At 40.3% G+C, this 15,920-nt stretch overlaps 1 long non-coding RNA gene across 1 annotated transcript in view; it reads right to left on the reverse strand.

Moving 5' to 3' along the window:
• The window catches only part of LOC103221188 (uncharacterized), a 766,285-nt gene extending 750,388 nt beyond the window's left edge, over window positions 1-15,897 (reverse strand). The window contains exon 1 of the long non-coding RNA XR_012095545.1: window positions 15,843-15,897. This is a non-coding gene — a long non-coding RNA (uncharacterized lncRNA). The remainder of the gene's footprint in view (window positions 1-15,842) is intronic.
• Window positions 15,898-15,920: the final 23 nt, after the last annotated feature.

Consider the following 15,920-nt stretch of genomic DNA (forward strand, 5'->3'; position numbering starts at 1 on the left):
AGATAATGCTTCCCAACCTACAGTGCAAAGCTTCACAGGGGCTGAGATTTTTGTCTTATCTATTGATGTTTTCTGGAAGCCTAGAATGGTGTCTCACATATAACAAATGCTCAATGAATGCAATATTTAATAAATGAAACTATTCCATCTCTAATTACCAGTTGCATTAATGGTAACCAAGGCCTTGCTAAGGGGTCCATGGTAAGGGCCTCCTGACCTCAGGTGATCTACCACCTCGGCCTCCCAAAGATAGAAGATCTACCTAGCTCTCACAAAAGTAAGAGCTTAGAAGAGTCAGAAATAAATTATATTCTTTCTGGAAAACACCATAAGTGTTTTCCAGAAATGAATAAATATTCATTTTACAAATATCCTTTGAGTACTTTCTATGTTTAGGCACTATAACAGGTGTGGTAAGGAGTAATAAGAAGTATATGTGGCCCAGCTGGCAAGATGGCGAATAAGAACAGCTCTGGTCTGCAGCTCCCAGTGAGATCAACACAGAAGGCAGGTGATTTCTGCATTTCCAACTGAGGTACCCAACTCATCTCACTGGGACTAGTTAGACAGTGGGTACAGCCCAAGGAGGGCAAACTGAAGAAAGGTGGGGCATTGCCTCATCTGGGAAGTGCAAGGGGTCAGGAAACTCCCTTCCCTAGTCAAGAGAAACCATGAGGGACTGGGCTGTTAGGAATGGTTTACTCTGGCCCAGATACTATGCTTTTCCCATGGTCTTCACAACCTGCAGATCAGGAGATTCCTTCGGGTGCCTATGCCACTAGGGCCCTGAGTTTCAAGCACAAAACTGAGTGGCCACTGGGGCAGACACCGAGCTAGCTGCAGGAGTTTTTTCATACCCCAGTGGCATCCAGAATGCCAGCAAGACAGAACCATTCACTCCCCGGAAAGGGGGCTGAAACCAGGGAGCCAAGTGGTCTAGCTCAGTGGATCCCACCCCCAATGGAGCCCAGCAAGCTAAGATCCACTGGCTTGAAATTCTCACTGCCAGCACAGCAGTCTGAAGTCAACCTGGGACACTCAAGCTTGGTGGGGGGAGGGGTGTCTGTCATTACTGAGGTTTGAGTGGGCGGTTTTCCCCTCACAGTGAAAACAAAGCTGCCCAGAATTTTGAACAGGGCAGAGCCCACCACAGCTCTGCAAATCCCCTGTAGCCAGACTGCCTCTCTAGATTCCTCTTCTCTGGGCAGGACATCTCTGAAAGAAAGGCAGCAGTCCCAATCAGGGACTTATAGATAAAACTCCCATCTCCCTGGGATTGAGCACTGGGAGAAAGGGCAGCTGTGGATGCAGGTTCAGCAGACTTAAACATTCCTGCCTGCCAGCTCTGAAGAGAGCAGTGGATCTCCCAGCACAGCAATCAAGCTCTACTAAGGGACAGACTGCCTCCTCAAGTGGGTCCCTCACCCCCGTGCCTCCTGACAGGAGACACCTCCCAGCAGGGGTCAACAGACACCTCATAGAAGAGAGCTCCAGCTGGCATCTGGCAGGTGCCCCTCTGGGATGAAGCTTCCAGAGGAAGGTGCAGACAGCAATCTTTACTGTTCTGCAGCCTCTGTTGGTGATACACAGGCAAACAGGGTCTGGAGTGCACCTCCAGCAAACTCTATCAGACCTGCAGAAGAGGGAGCTTACTGTTAGAAGGAAAACTAACAAACAGAAAGGAAAAGCATGAACATTAACAAAAAGGACATTCACACAGACACCCCATCCAAAGGTCACCAACATCAAAGACCAAAGGTAGATAAATCCATGAAGATGAAGAAAAACCAGTGCAAAAAGGCTGCAAATTGCAAAAACCAGAACTTCCTTCTCCTCCAAAGGATCACAACTCCTTGCCAGCAAGGGAACAAAACTGGACAGAGAATGAGTTTGATGAACTGACAGAAGTAGGCTTCAGAAGGTGGGTAATAACAAACTCCTTCGAGCTAAATGAGCATGTTCTAACCCAATGCAAGCGAGCTGAGAACCTTGAAAAAAGGCTAGAGGAATTGCTAACTAGAATAACCAGTTTAGAGAAGAAGATAAATGACCTGATGGAGCTGATAAACACAGCACAAGAACTTCGTGAAGCATACACAAGTATCAATAACTGAATCGATCAAGTGGAAGAAAGGATATCAGAGATTGAAGATCAACTTAATGAAATAAACTGTGAAGACAAGATTAGATAAAAAAAAAAGAGTGAAAAAGAATGAACAAAACTTCCAAGAAATATGGCACTATGTGAAAAGACCAAACCTATGTTTGATTGGTGTACCTGAAAGTGATGGGGAGAATGGAACCAAGTTGGAAAACACTCCTCAGGATATTACCCAGGAGAACTTCCCCAGCCTAGCAAGACCAGCCAACATTCAAATTCAGGAAATATAGAGAAGACCACAAAGATACGCCTCAAGAAGAGCAACCCCAAGACTCATAATTGTCAGATTCACCAAGATTGAAATGAAGGGAAAAATGTTAAGGGCAGCCAGTGAGAAAGGTCAGGTTACCCACAAAGGGAAGCCCATCAGATTAACCGCGAATCTCTCTGCAGAAAGCCTACAAGCCAGAAGACAGTGGGGCCTGATATTCAACATTCTTAAAGAAAATAATTTTCAACCCAGAATTTCATATCCAGCCAAACTAAGGTTCATATGCAAAGGAGAAATAAAATCCTTTACATAGAAGCAAACGCTGAGAGATTTTGTCACCACCAGGCCTGACTTACAAGAGCTCCTGAGGGAAGCACTAAACATGGAATGGAAAAATGTGTACCAGCCACTGGAAAAACATGCCAAATTGAAAAGACCATCAACATTATGAAGAAACTGCATCAACTAATGGCCAAAATAACCAGCTAGCATCATAATCACAGGATCAAACTCACATATAACAATATTAACCTTAAACGTAAACGGGTTAAAATTCCCAATTAAAAGACACAGACTGGCAAATTGGATGAAGAGTCAAGACCCATCGGTGTGCTATATTCAGAAGACCCATCTCACGTGCAAAGACACATATAGGCTCAAAATAAAGGGATGGAGCAATCTTTACCAAGCAAATGGAAAGCAAAAAAAAAAAAGAAAAAAAGGGGGGGTGTTGCAATCCTGCTCTCTGATAAAACATACTTTAAACAAACAAAGATCAAAAAAGAGAAAGAAGGGATTACATAATGGTAAAGGGATCAACACAACAAGAAGAGTTAACTCTGCTAAATACATATGCACCCAATACAGGAGCACACAGATTCATAAAGCAAGTTCTTAGAGATCTACAAAGAGACTTAGACTCCCACACAATAATAGTGGGAGACTTTAACACACCACAGTCAATATTAGACAGATCAAAGAGACAGAAAATCAACAAGGATACTCAGGACTTGAACTCAGCTCTGGACCACATTGACCTAATAAACATCTACAGAACTCTCCACCCCAAAAATTCTTCTCAGCACCATATCACATTTATTCTAAAATTGACCACGTAATTGGAAGTAAAACACTCCTCAGTAAATGCAAAAGGACTGAAATCAAAACAAACAGTCTCTCAGACCACAGTGCAATCAAATTAGAACTCAGGATTAAGAAACTCACTCAAAACCACACAACTACATGGAAACTGAGCAATCTGCTCCTGAATGACTACTGGGTAAATAATGAAATTAAGGCAGAAATAAAGAAGTTCTTTGAAACCAATGAGAACAAAGACACAACATACCAGAATCTCTGGGACACAGTTAAAGCAGTGTTTATAGTGAAATTTATAGCACTAAATGCCTACAGGAGAAAGCAGGAAAGATTTAAATAGACACCCTAACATCACAATGAAAAGAACTAGAGAAGCAAAAGCAAACAAATGCAAAAGCTAGCAGAAGACAAGCAATAACTAAGATCAGAGCAGAACTGAAGGAGATAGAGACATGAAAAACCCTTCCAAAACTCAATGAATCCAGGAGCTAGTTTTTTGAAAAGATCAACATAATAAATAGACTGTTGGCCAGACTAATAAAGAAGAAAAGAGAGAAGAATCAAATAGACACAATAAAAAATGATAAAAAGGGATATTACCACTGATCCCACAGAAATACAAGCTACCATCAGAGAATACTATAAACACCTCTATACAAATAAACTAGAAAATCTAGAAGAAATTGATTAATTCCTGGACACATACACCTTTCCAAGACTAAACCAGGAAGAAGTCAAATCCCTAAACAGACCAATAACAAGTTCTGAAATTGAAGCAGTAATTAATAGCCTACCAACCAAAAAAGCCCAGGACCAGATGGATTCACAGCCGAATTCTACCAGAGGTACAAAGAGGAGCTGGTACCATTCCTTCTGAAACTATGCCAAACAACAGAAAAAGAGGGACTCCTCTCTAACTCATTTTATGAGGTGAGCATCATCCTGATACCAAAATCTGGCAAAGGTAAGACAAAAAAAAAAAAAAAAAAAAAAAAAATTCAGGCCCATATCCCTGATGAACATTGATGCAAAAATCCTCAATAAAATATTGGCAAACCAAATCCAGCAGCATGTCAAAAAGCTTATCCATCATGCTCAAGTCAGCTTCATCCCTGGAATGCAAGGCTGGTTCAACATATGGAAATCAATAAACATAATCCATCAAATAAACATAACCAATGACAAAAAACACATGATTATGTCAATAGATGCAGAAGACCTTTGATAAAATCCAACACCCCTTCATGCTAAAAACTCTCAATAAACTAGGTATTGATGGAAGTTATCTCAAAATAATAAGAGCTATTTATGACAGACCACAGCCAATACCATATTAAATGGGCAAAAACTGAAGGCATTCCCTTTGAAAACCAGCGTAAGACAAGGATGCCCTCTCTCACCTCTCCAATTCAACATAGTATTGGAAGTTCTGCCCAGGGAATCAGGAAAGAGAAATAAATAAAGGGTATTCAAATAGGAGGAGAGGAAGTCATGTTGTGTCTGTTTGCAGATGACATGATTGTATATTTAGAAAACCCCATCATCTCAGCCCAAAATCTCCTTAAGCTGATAAGCAACTTTAGCAAAGTCTCAAGATACAAAAATCAATGTGCAAAAATCACAAGCATTCCTATGCACCAATAACAGAAAGAGAGCCAAATCATGAGTGAACTCACATTCACAATAGCTACAAAGAGAATAAAATACCTAGAAATACAACTTGCAAGGGATGTGAAGGACCTCTTTGAGGAGAACTACAAACCACTGCTCAAGGAAATACGAGAGGACACAAACAAATGGAAAAATATTCCATGCTAATGGATAGGAAGAATCAATATCATGAAAATGGCCATACTGCCCAAAGTAATTTATAGATTCAATGCTATTTCCATCAAGCTACCATTGACTTTCTTCACGGAATTAGAAAAAACTACTTTAAATTTCATATGGAACCAAAAAAGAGTCTGTATAGCCATGACAATCCTAAGCAAAAAGAACAAAGCTGGAGGTATCACGCTATCTGACTTCAAACTATACTACAAGTCTACAGTAATCGAAACAGCATGGTACTGGTACCAAAACAGAGATATAGACCAATGGAACAGAACAGAAACCTCAGAAATAACACCACACATCTACAACCATCTAATCTTTGACAACCCTGACAAAAACAAGAAATGGGGAAAGGATTCCCTATTTAATAAACGGTTTTGGGAAAACCGGCTAGCCATATGCAGAAAACTGAAACTAGACCCCTTCTTTACACCTTATACAAAAATTAACTCATGATAAATTAGAGACTTAAATGTAAAACCTAAAACCATAAAAACCCTAGAAGAAAACCTAGCCAATACGATTCAAGACATAGGCATGGGCAAAGACTTGATGACTAAAACACCAAAAGCAATGGCAACAAAAGCCAAAATAGACAAATGGGATCTAATTGAACTAAAGAGCTTCTGCACAGCAAAAGAAACTATCATCAGAGTGAACAGGCAACCTACAGAATGGGAGAAAACTTTTGTAATCTATATATCTGACAAAAGGCTAATATCCAGAATTATTTAAATAATAATTTGTTTATTTAATTAATAATTAAATAATTTAATTTTAATTATTTAAACAACTTCAAATAACTTTAAAGAACTTAAACAAATTTACCAACAAAGAATTTACAAACAAAAAGAAAAAAACAAACGATCCCATCAAAAAGTGGGCAAAGGATATAAACAGACACTTCTCAAAAGAAGACATTTATGCAACCAACAAACATATGAAAAAAAGCTCATCATCACTGGTCATTAGAGAAATGCAAACCAAAACCACAATGAGATAACATCTCATGCCAGTTAGAATGGCAATCATTAAAAAGTAAGGAAACAACAGATGCTGGAGAGGATGTGGAGAAATAGGAATGATTTTATACCATTGGTGGGAGTGTAAATTAGTTCAACCATTGTGGAAGACAGTGTGATGTTTCCTCAAGGATCTAGAACCAGAAATACCATTTGATCCGGCAATCCCATTACTGGATATATACCCAAAGGATTATAAATCACTCTAATATAAAGACACATGCACACATATGTTTACTGCAGCACTGTTCACAATAGCAAAGACTTGGAACCAACCCAAATGCCCATCAATGATAGACTGGATAAAGAAAATGTGGCACACATACACTATGGAATACTATGCAGCCATAAAAAAAGGATGAGTTTGGGTCCTTTGCAGGGACATGGATGAAGCTAGTAACCATCATTCTCTGCAAACTAACATGGGAACAGAAAACCAAACACCGCATATTGTCACTCATAAGTGGGAGCTGAACAATGAGAACACATGAACACAAGGAGGGGAACATCACACACCAGGGCCTGTCAGGGGGTGGGGGTGGAGGGATAGCTAGAGGAGGGATAGCAGTAGGAGAAACACCTAATGTAGATGACGGGTTGATGGGTGCAGCAAGCCACCATGGCACGTGTATACTTATGTAACAAACCTGCATGTCCTGCACATGTATCCCAGAACTTCAAGTATAAAAAAATTAAAAAAAAAAAAAAAAAAAAAGAACTAAAAGCCAGGGACAGTGGCTCACGGCTATAATCCCAGCACTTTGGGAGGCAGAGGCAGGTGGATCACGAGGTCGGGAGATTGAGACCATCCTGGCTAACACAGTGAAATCTCGTCTCTACTAAAAATACAAAAGCAAAATTAGCCGGGGGTGGTCGTGGGCGCCTGTTGTCCCAGCTACTCAGGAGGCTAAGGTGAGAGAATGGCGTGAACCCGGGAGGCAGAGCTTGCAGTGAGCCGAGATCGCACCACTGCCTGCACTCCAGTCTGGGAGACAGAGCGAGACTACATCTCAAAAAAAAAAAAAAAAGAAAAAAAAAAGAACTAAAAGAAAAAGTATATGTGACATGCTTTCTTTCAAGGATCTTCAGTCTAATAGAGAAAACATTTCTATATCAATAATTTCTAGACATTATCTAGAAACTGGCAGTATGACACAAACAAAATTGTACAGGAGTTTGGAGAAAGGAGAGATCAATCTAGACCATGGTTTGGTAAACTATGCTCCATGAGCCAAATTCATCCTGTGGTCTGTTTTTGAATGATCTACAAGCTAAGGATCATTTTTATATTTTCATTTAAAAAAAGAAGGAATACAGAGATTATATGCTGCCTGCACAGCTTAACGTATTTACTATCTGTTCCTTTACATAAAAAGTTTGTAGACACCTGTTCCAGACTTGAGTGAACAAAGAAGGCTTTGCAGAAGGCACATTTGATCTGGACATTTAATTGAGGGACAGAGATGGGATTTGGGAAGGGTACTTGGAAAAGTGGGAGTGACTTGGCTAAAAGCCCAGGGGGCAGTGGACTTAGAGCACATTTGAAGAATAGTGGTGACAAATCCCATTTGACAAGGCTATGAGGTTTATGAAGGGGAGAAGTGAAAAAGAAGTCTGGAAAGACTGTCTGTGGTGCCAGGCTAAAGAAGTTTGCTACACAAATAGTAACTGAGGGCATAATAGGTACCAGAAAGAATTTTATGGAGTTTTTGCAGTGGCCTCTCTTCAAATACTCTAATGATGACAGTGAAGATGATTTTTCACAGTAGAATATTATAGAAGCACAATTTTTATGACAATTAGCCAGGGATGTATCCCATGCTTTATTCTGGTCACCAAATAATGTATAATGGTGATGTATATTCTCTTAACTTCAGCCTAAGTCAAATTGAAACTCCTAAATTTGTGCTTAAAGGCATTTTGCTTTATTATCACTCATCTCCTCAACCATCTAGCTCCCTGCAAATGCGATTTCAAATGGGATTTCAGACAGACCCTCCAGTGTAGCTATGTTTCCCATGACACTGTATTATTAATGCATGACGCTATATTATTAATAATATTCACCAACAAGTCTCAGACCCGCTATTTCATCCTCATTTAGTAGCAATCTCCAGCAATCAAATAATTGTGCTTGTCTGTCTGGCCCGGGCACAAGATGCACTTAGATAGATGGTTCTGTTGGTCAGTTCAATTCGCTGACAGCTCAGCAGGGAGAGTTCAATTTATTTAACGCATAAAGCTGCTGCATATAATTGGAACCCTGGCTAAGGAAGGAGAAAAAAAGACTGGAGAAGGCAATGGGCAAAGCCATGCTAAGATGGAATGAAATGGAGGGTCAGTTGAGGAATCTCCATTTTGGAAAGGCACTTAGGCTACCCCAATTTTCAAGTTTTCTCTGAAATCCACAGTGTCTCAATTTTCTTTCGTCACTGCTTGAGAAGAGAGTAAAGCCTTTATCCTCAAATATATGTTTCCTGAATGCTGTTATTCTGATCAAACACAGTGCAGTTCTCTCACTGGTCCACCAGCCACATGCTCTAGACTTACACACACACACACACACACACACACACACACGTCTTTGTAATTAGAAAGGAAGGTAGGAAGTCAGTCTAAAACAGATGCAGGCTGGGCATGGTGGCTCATGCCTGTAATACCAACACTTTGGAAGGCCAAGGCCCAAGGATCACTTGAGGCCAGGAGTTCCAGATCAACCTGGTCAACATAGTAAGACACCATCACTACAAAAAAAAAATTAATTAGCTGTGTGTAGGGGCACACACCTATAGTCCCTGCTACTCAGTAGGTTGAGGCAGAAGGATTCCTGAAGCCCAGGAGTTCAAGGCTGCATTGAGCTATGATTGCACCACTGCACTCCAGCCTGAGTGATGCAAGGCTACGTCTCAAAGAATAATACAATAAAATAAAACAGATGCAGTGAGAAAAAAACGAAGCAAATTGAGACAAGGGGTGAGAAAATCACAGGAGAAACAGTCATAAATTATTTTATAATAGCCACAGGGCAGAGCAGGGTCACCTGACTTGGATGCAGATGAGGCCAGCTGGAAGAAAAAGTGATTGGACCCTGGGTGTTCCCTTCTGGCTTCCCAGCATCCCCTCTTCTTCCCCAGTGCCTTGGATCCTCACATCATTCCTACTTGGGCCTGTCCTCAAACCCTCTTGCTCTAAATATCTTCTCCTTCCTTCCTTTCTTTTTTTGCACTCCAATTAAAATCTTCCTTTGACCAGTTATAATACCAAAATGATCTCTTAAAACACTTCATAGAGGAGTCTGTTGATCATATCTCAGTCTGATCATTCACCAAGAATTTCACATTCAGACAGGAGACATAAGATGAATTCCCAATGGTAGTGTAAACCAAAAGGTATCTGAGACAGGTCTCAATCAATTTAGAAGTTTATTTTGCTAAGGTTAAGGACATGCCTGGAAGAAATAAACACAGAATCACAGAAACAGTCTGTGGTCTATGCCATCTTTCAAAGATAATTTTGAGGGCTTCAATATTTAAAGGGGAAACATGGGCTGGAGGGGAAAGAAGGAAAGTATGGTAATCCACATGTTGCAAGAGAAGAAGGGCAGGGAAGAGAATAGTCAATAATGCATTTGTCTTATGCTCAGTTAACCAACACTTTGCAGAAGATAAGGTGAACATAGAGGAGCTACCTATGGAGATATTTGTAGCTATCTGAGATAGCTGTAGCTATCTACTTAGCAACAAAAGGAAAGTCAGCTTTTTGCATGAGTCAGTTTTCAGCTCCATTTTTTTTCTTTTGGAGTAGTGAATTGGGATCCCATATTTTATTTTCTTTTCACAGTAGATTATCAGGAGATGGCAGGATCATTGAAAGAAAGGAGAGAAGGAAGAGACAAAAATGGGTGGAACAAAGAAGGGAAAGGAAGGGAGTATCTACCAAGTGCCTACTGAGTTTTAGACAAAGGGCTTTTCCACATAGCATTATGTGAACAGCTGCCTACACAAGATAGATCCCTTGGGCTTAAATGGCTACTAATGAGGAATTTAGATGTCACTAATCCAGACCTCGAATAATCCCTAGAAAGAGTGGTAAGAAAATACAGGCAAAGACAATTCTAGGACCATCTCATTTTATGACCCTAACATTATACATATCTAGAAAGTGAACAGAAAGGCAAAAATTACTGGACTCTGTCAGGGATTTAGAAAAGTCAGTCAACCAATCTGAGGCCCAGTTTCCTCATTTATAAAATAAAGCTGCTGGGGGAAATATGGTCTCTACATTTTCTTCTCATTCTTAAATTACCTAATTCAATGAATTTTTCCAAATTTTCTCCTCTATAAGATCATTCTTATTCCTATAGTAGCTAAAAATGCTTTTATTTTTAATTTTTTTATTTATTTTTTGAGACGGAGTCATTCCTCACAAGGCTGGAGTGCAATGGTGCAATCTCGGCTCACTGCAACCTCCGCCTCCCTAGTTCAAGTAATTCTCCTGCCTCAGTCTCCTGAGTAGCTGGGACTACAGGCACATGCCACCACACCCAGATAATTTTTGTATTTTTAGTAGAGACAGGGTTTCACCATGTTGGCTAGGATGGTCTCGATCTCTTGACCTTGTGATCTGCCCATCTTGGCCTCCCAAAGTGCTGGGAATACATCCATGAGCCACCGTGCCTGATCACTTTTCTTACTTTTATCTTACTCCAAGCTCATTCTTGTTTGTATTTTTCAAAAAAACAAGGCTCTCCTTATATTGCTTCCTCCTTTCACGCTGCCCATTTCTATAATTTCCTTTTCAGCAAAATTCCTTAAGAGAGATTTCTGGTTTTTGTTTTTTCTTTTTTCTTTTTTGAGATGGAGTCCCGCTCTGTCGCCCAGGCTGGAGTGCAGTGGCCCCATCTCGGCTCACTGCAAGCTCCGCCTCCCAGGTTCAGGCCATTCTCCTTCCTCAGCCTCCCTAGTAGCTGGGACTACAGGCGCCTGCCACCACACTGGGCTAATTTTTTGGATTTTCAGTAGAGTTGGGGTTTCACTGTGTTAGCCAGGATGGTCTCAATCTCCTGACCTCGTGATCTGCCCACCTCGGCTTCCCAAAGTGCTGGGATTACAGGTGTGAGCCACTGTGCCCGGCCAAAACAGATTTCTTATAATCCATATCTTCACTCTCTCTCCTCCCATCCTCTTTTGAACCCACTCCAATCAGACTTTCATTGCCATCACACCACAAAAATTCTCATGAATATGATCTCCCATAGTCAATTCTCAATTCTTTATTATTTGACTACTAACAACATTTGTTTGTCTTGCTTTTTTGTTTCCAAAGGCTCTCCCTCAGAAGAATATTAGCAGCATTTGACACAGTTAATCACTCCTTCCTCCACTGAAGACTTTCTTCACTTGGCTACCAAGACACCACACTTACCTGGTTTATGCCCACCCTTTTTCAGTCTATTAAATAATTTTCTCTTTTCTTCCTCATGTCCCGATTCCAAACACAGATGTATCCCAAAACACAGTTCTTATTCCTCTTCGTTCTGTCTCCACTCATGCAAAGGATGACTTTACGTGTTCCATGGCCTCGAAGACTATCCATGGGTTGATGACTCCCAAACCTCTCTTTTGACACCAGAGTTGTATGTCCAACTGCCTATTGGACAACACTACTTTGACATCTCATTGGCATTTCAAACTTAACATGGCAAAAGCCTTCCATTTCCTGCTTGCTCTTCCTGAAGTTTTTCTAGTCCCATTCAGTGGCAAATCCATCCTTCCAACTGCTAAAGCTTCAAGCTTTGGAGTCACTCTTGACTTCTTTCTTTCTCTCATACACTATATCTTATCCATCAGCAAATTTTTTCAGCTATACCTTAAATATATAAGCAGAAGTCCAGCCACTTCACTCTACCACCACTGCTACCATCACTTCTCATTTGAATTATTGCAACGGCCTCTTATTACAGTCATCATCAAACTGGGCTCAGTGGCTCATGCCTATACTCCCAGTAACTTGGGAAGCTAAGTAGGGAGGATCACTTGATGCCAGGAGTTAGAGGCTGCAGTGAGCTAGGATCATGCCACTGCACTTCAGCCTAGGGAAGAGGGTAAGACTTTGACTCAAAAAAAATTAGCATAAAAATAATAGTCACTATTCATGTTGGAAACAGATGGTATACTGCCTTAATCTGGGCTGCTATAACAAAATACCATAAACTGGCAGCTTATAAACAACAGAAATTTGTTTCTCAGCGTTCTGGAAGGCTGGGAATTTTAAGAGTAAGGTCCTGACTGATTTGGTGTCTGATGAGGGCCCATTTCTTCATAGACAGAAATCTTTTCACTCTTAAGTCCAAGACCAAGGCAGAATGTGTGTCTGGTAAGGGCCCCCTTTCTGTTTCACAGACAGTTCCTTCTCACTGTGTTCTCACAGGGTGGAAGGGACGAGGGTCTCTCTCGTGCCTCTTTTATGAAGGTGCTAATCTGATTCACAAGGAGTCTACCATTATGATCTAATCACTTCCCAAAGGCCCCATCTCCTTACACCATCGCAATGGTTATTAGGTTTCAACATATTAATTTGGGGGAAGACAAACATTCAGACCAAAGCCAAATGGAAAGTTTAATAAGAGGACTGTTTACAAAGATGTGGACAGGATGAAGGGAAACTGGCATAAAATGTTCAAGTGCCCTGTGCCTAGCAAGCAGGGGCCAGTAGTAAAGGCATGACTACCCTTAAATCTGAAGGAGTGAGAGGCAGGAGTAATGACCAGAACACATGCACACAACAGGAGCAGTATTCTTCAGCAGACCAATTCAGTCAGCCTACAGCAATCACCAGAAAGTGAGAGGTAGAAATAAAAACCATGAATTCACTTTCCTCCTGCCTTCTAATCTCCTGATCACAGACCTACATGAATCCTAAGGCAGAAAATAAGAGAGCTGCTCATGGATACAGTTCATTAAGGTCACCCTCCTAACCTTTCTGCTCCTCTGGAGCACAGGGCAGGAAAAAAACATAGAGAGAGGATCTGGGGAAAAGCAAAATGCATCCAGCAATATAGCAATATAGTGAAGTAAATGTTAATTTCACAGGGTGAAATGAAACAATCTGTGTAAAGCATTTAGTACAATGTCTGGCACATGGCTTTCAGCTGGTGGGGCAACTCCCTTATTTGCCTGGCATTATAGTTCCAAATGTGGACTTTTGCAGTGATAATTTCCAAACTTTAGGTGATGACCAATTAGTGGGTTGTGAGTTTAGTAGGTTTTCTAGCACTTATTTTTTTAAGAAACAGAAAAGACCAGTATGCATTTCATGAAGTAAGGATAAGTATTATCTAATAAATAAATTTCTACTATGTATATCTGTATGCTCAAGTATGTATTTGCTCCTTGGGTCACAGTGTAAAATATATTTCTTACTAAGGATGACAGTCAAAAAATATTTGAAAGCCACAGTGCAAGAACACTCTTAGCTACCGCTCTCAACTCTCATTTATTTTTTCCCAAGGAGAAGTGACTTACCTGATTTAAAAATTTGGGATGAGAAACTAAGAAGATGTGCTTGAGTCCTTTCTCATTCTTTTGTCCCTACCCCCTCTTTTGTCTTTTATTACTTTCTATAGTAAACTAAATAATGTGCCCCAAAGATATCAGGTCCTAATCCTTGGAACCTGTGAATGTTACCTTATATGGCAAAGTCTTGGAAACTATGATTAAATAAAGGATCTTGAGAAGGGGAGATTATCCTGGATTATCTGGGTGGCTGGTAAATGCAATTACATATATCCTTTAAGAGGAAACCAGAAGGAGATTTTACAAACAGAAGAGAAGGACAATGTGAAGATGGAGAACTTGGAGCAGCGTGAGATTTCAAGATGCTGGCTTACAAGACTGCAGTGATTCAGTCACAAGTCAAGGAATGCTGGCAGTCATCAGAAGCTAGAAGAAATGAGGAATGATTATCCATTCATCAGTCAATGGACATTTTAAAAGATTACTTTTCAAGGCTATTTCTAGGATCTTGGCAGGTAGGTAAGAGGCAACCAGACTTAGATTCATGAATGCGGTGTCACCAGAATGAGGAAGGCTTCTACACTCCAATTTGTACTCTGGTTTCCCTCATAATAATAACAGCCCCACACTGAGTGATGACCATGTGCAGAATACAATATGTGTATAATCTCTACATTCACAAAAACTCAGCAAGGTAGTTATCATTACCTTCATTTTACAAATGAGGAAGAAACTCAATCAGAAATAACCTGTCCAAGTCACAGTATTAGTAAGTGACAGAGCCAGGTTACCTCCAGTTTGATCTGCCACCAAAAACAGAGTTATCTCCAGCTCAACAAAGTGTCTTGCTGTGTTGCCACTCCCAATTTCCTGAGTCTGGGCTTTTGTAAAGTCTCAAAGCTAATTAGATTCTATTGCAAATCTGTTCCTCCAGAAAACTGCATTACATAGTTTGTACATACCAAAAATATGCATAATAAATTTTTCCAGATAGCATTCTAGTTTGTTGATGCCAATTTGGTCCCAAGGTCTTATGCCTTACTTGATTATTTATTTTGTAATTGCTGGATAAAAACTAGATAAAAGAGAGGCAAAAGAGGAAGTTATAAACTTAATGCTAGTGTCTTAGTGCTGGATGTCACCTTAAATCATGTACTGACAATAAATTACGTCACAAAAACCTTAGAGCTAGAAGACCTCTTGGATTATCAAATGCAAACTGTTTTTGTAGATGAGGAAAACAAAGTCAAAAATTTTGTATATTTGCTTAATAAGTAACCAAGTCATCAAAGCAAATTTGCATTGCAATGTAAACTGATATTTAATACTCTGTAAATTCTAAGAGGGAAGTAACTCCAAACTTATTTTGATCATGCAAACATTGCATTGTAAAATTCCATTATTGTTTCCATTATTTTTCTCTTCTCAAGCATTTATGTAGGGACGTATGAAACTGATGTCCACTAAGGGCAAAATCCAGCCCTACTTTTTATTTTGGGTGACGAGGAAAACTTTTAAATAGCCCTTTTCAGTTGTAGGATCTTGACATTCCATGTTCAGAATGTGAACACTTTAATCCCATTCTACAAAACGAAAACCCAAACATTCACGAAGTCTTGTCAAATCACATCCTTAAATGAAGTTCTTGTAAATTAAAAAATGCTACCGAGCAACCCCTGAAACACAGTGTGGTTGGTTTCATTTGTTGTTCTGAGCATCTCGTTTACTACACTGGGTAACAACGTATTTGTTTGGGTTCGTGGTGGAAATCTGTCACAGCATGTTTAACTATATTCACTACCCTTGACAATTATTAACATAAAGGCAAAACGAGGTGCTAAGATGTGGGGGGGGGGGGGGGGAATCGTTCTGAGTAAGGCTGCCCATGCCCTTTCCTGCAAGAATTTCCAAATACCCACTGCCCAGGAGCAAAGGACAGAAAACACAGAAAAGCCCCACCTCTACACCTAGAAAGGAAAAGATCCGCCCACCCTTCAACCAACCCGAAGTCGCTTTCTCCGCTCTGTCCACTGCTTGAGCGACTTTCCTTCTCCTCCGCGTCCCCTTTTACGACAGTTTTC

The sequence above is a fragment of the Chlorocebus sabaeus genome, chromosome 15 (assembly GCF_047675955.1).
Source record: "Chlorocebus sabaeus isolate Y175 chromosome 15, mChlSab1.0.hap1, whole genome shotgun sequence".
Taxonomy (NCBI): domain Eukaryota; kingdom Metazoa; phylum Chordata; class Mammalia; order Primates; family Cercopithecidae; genus Chlorocebus; species Chlorocebus sabaeus.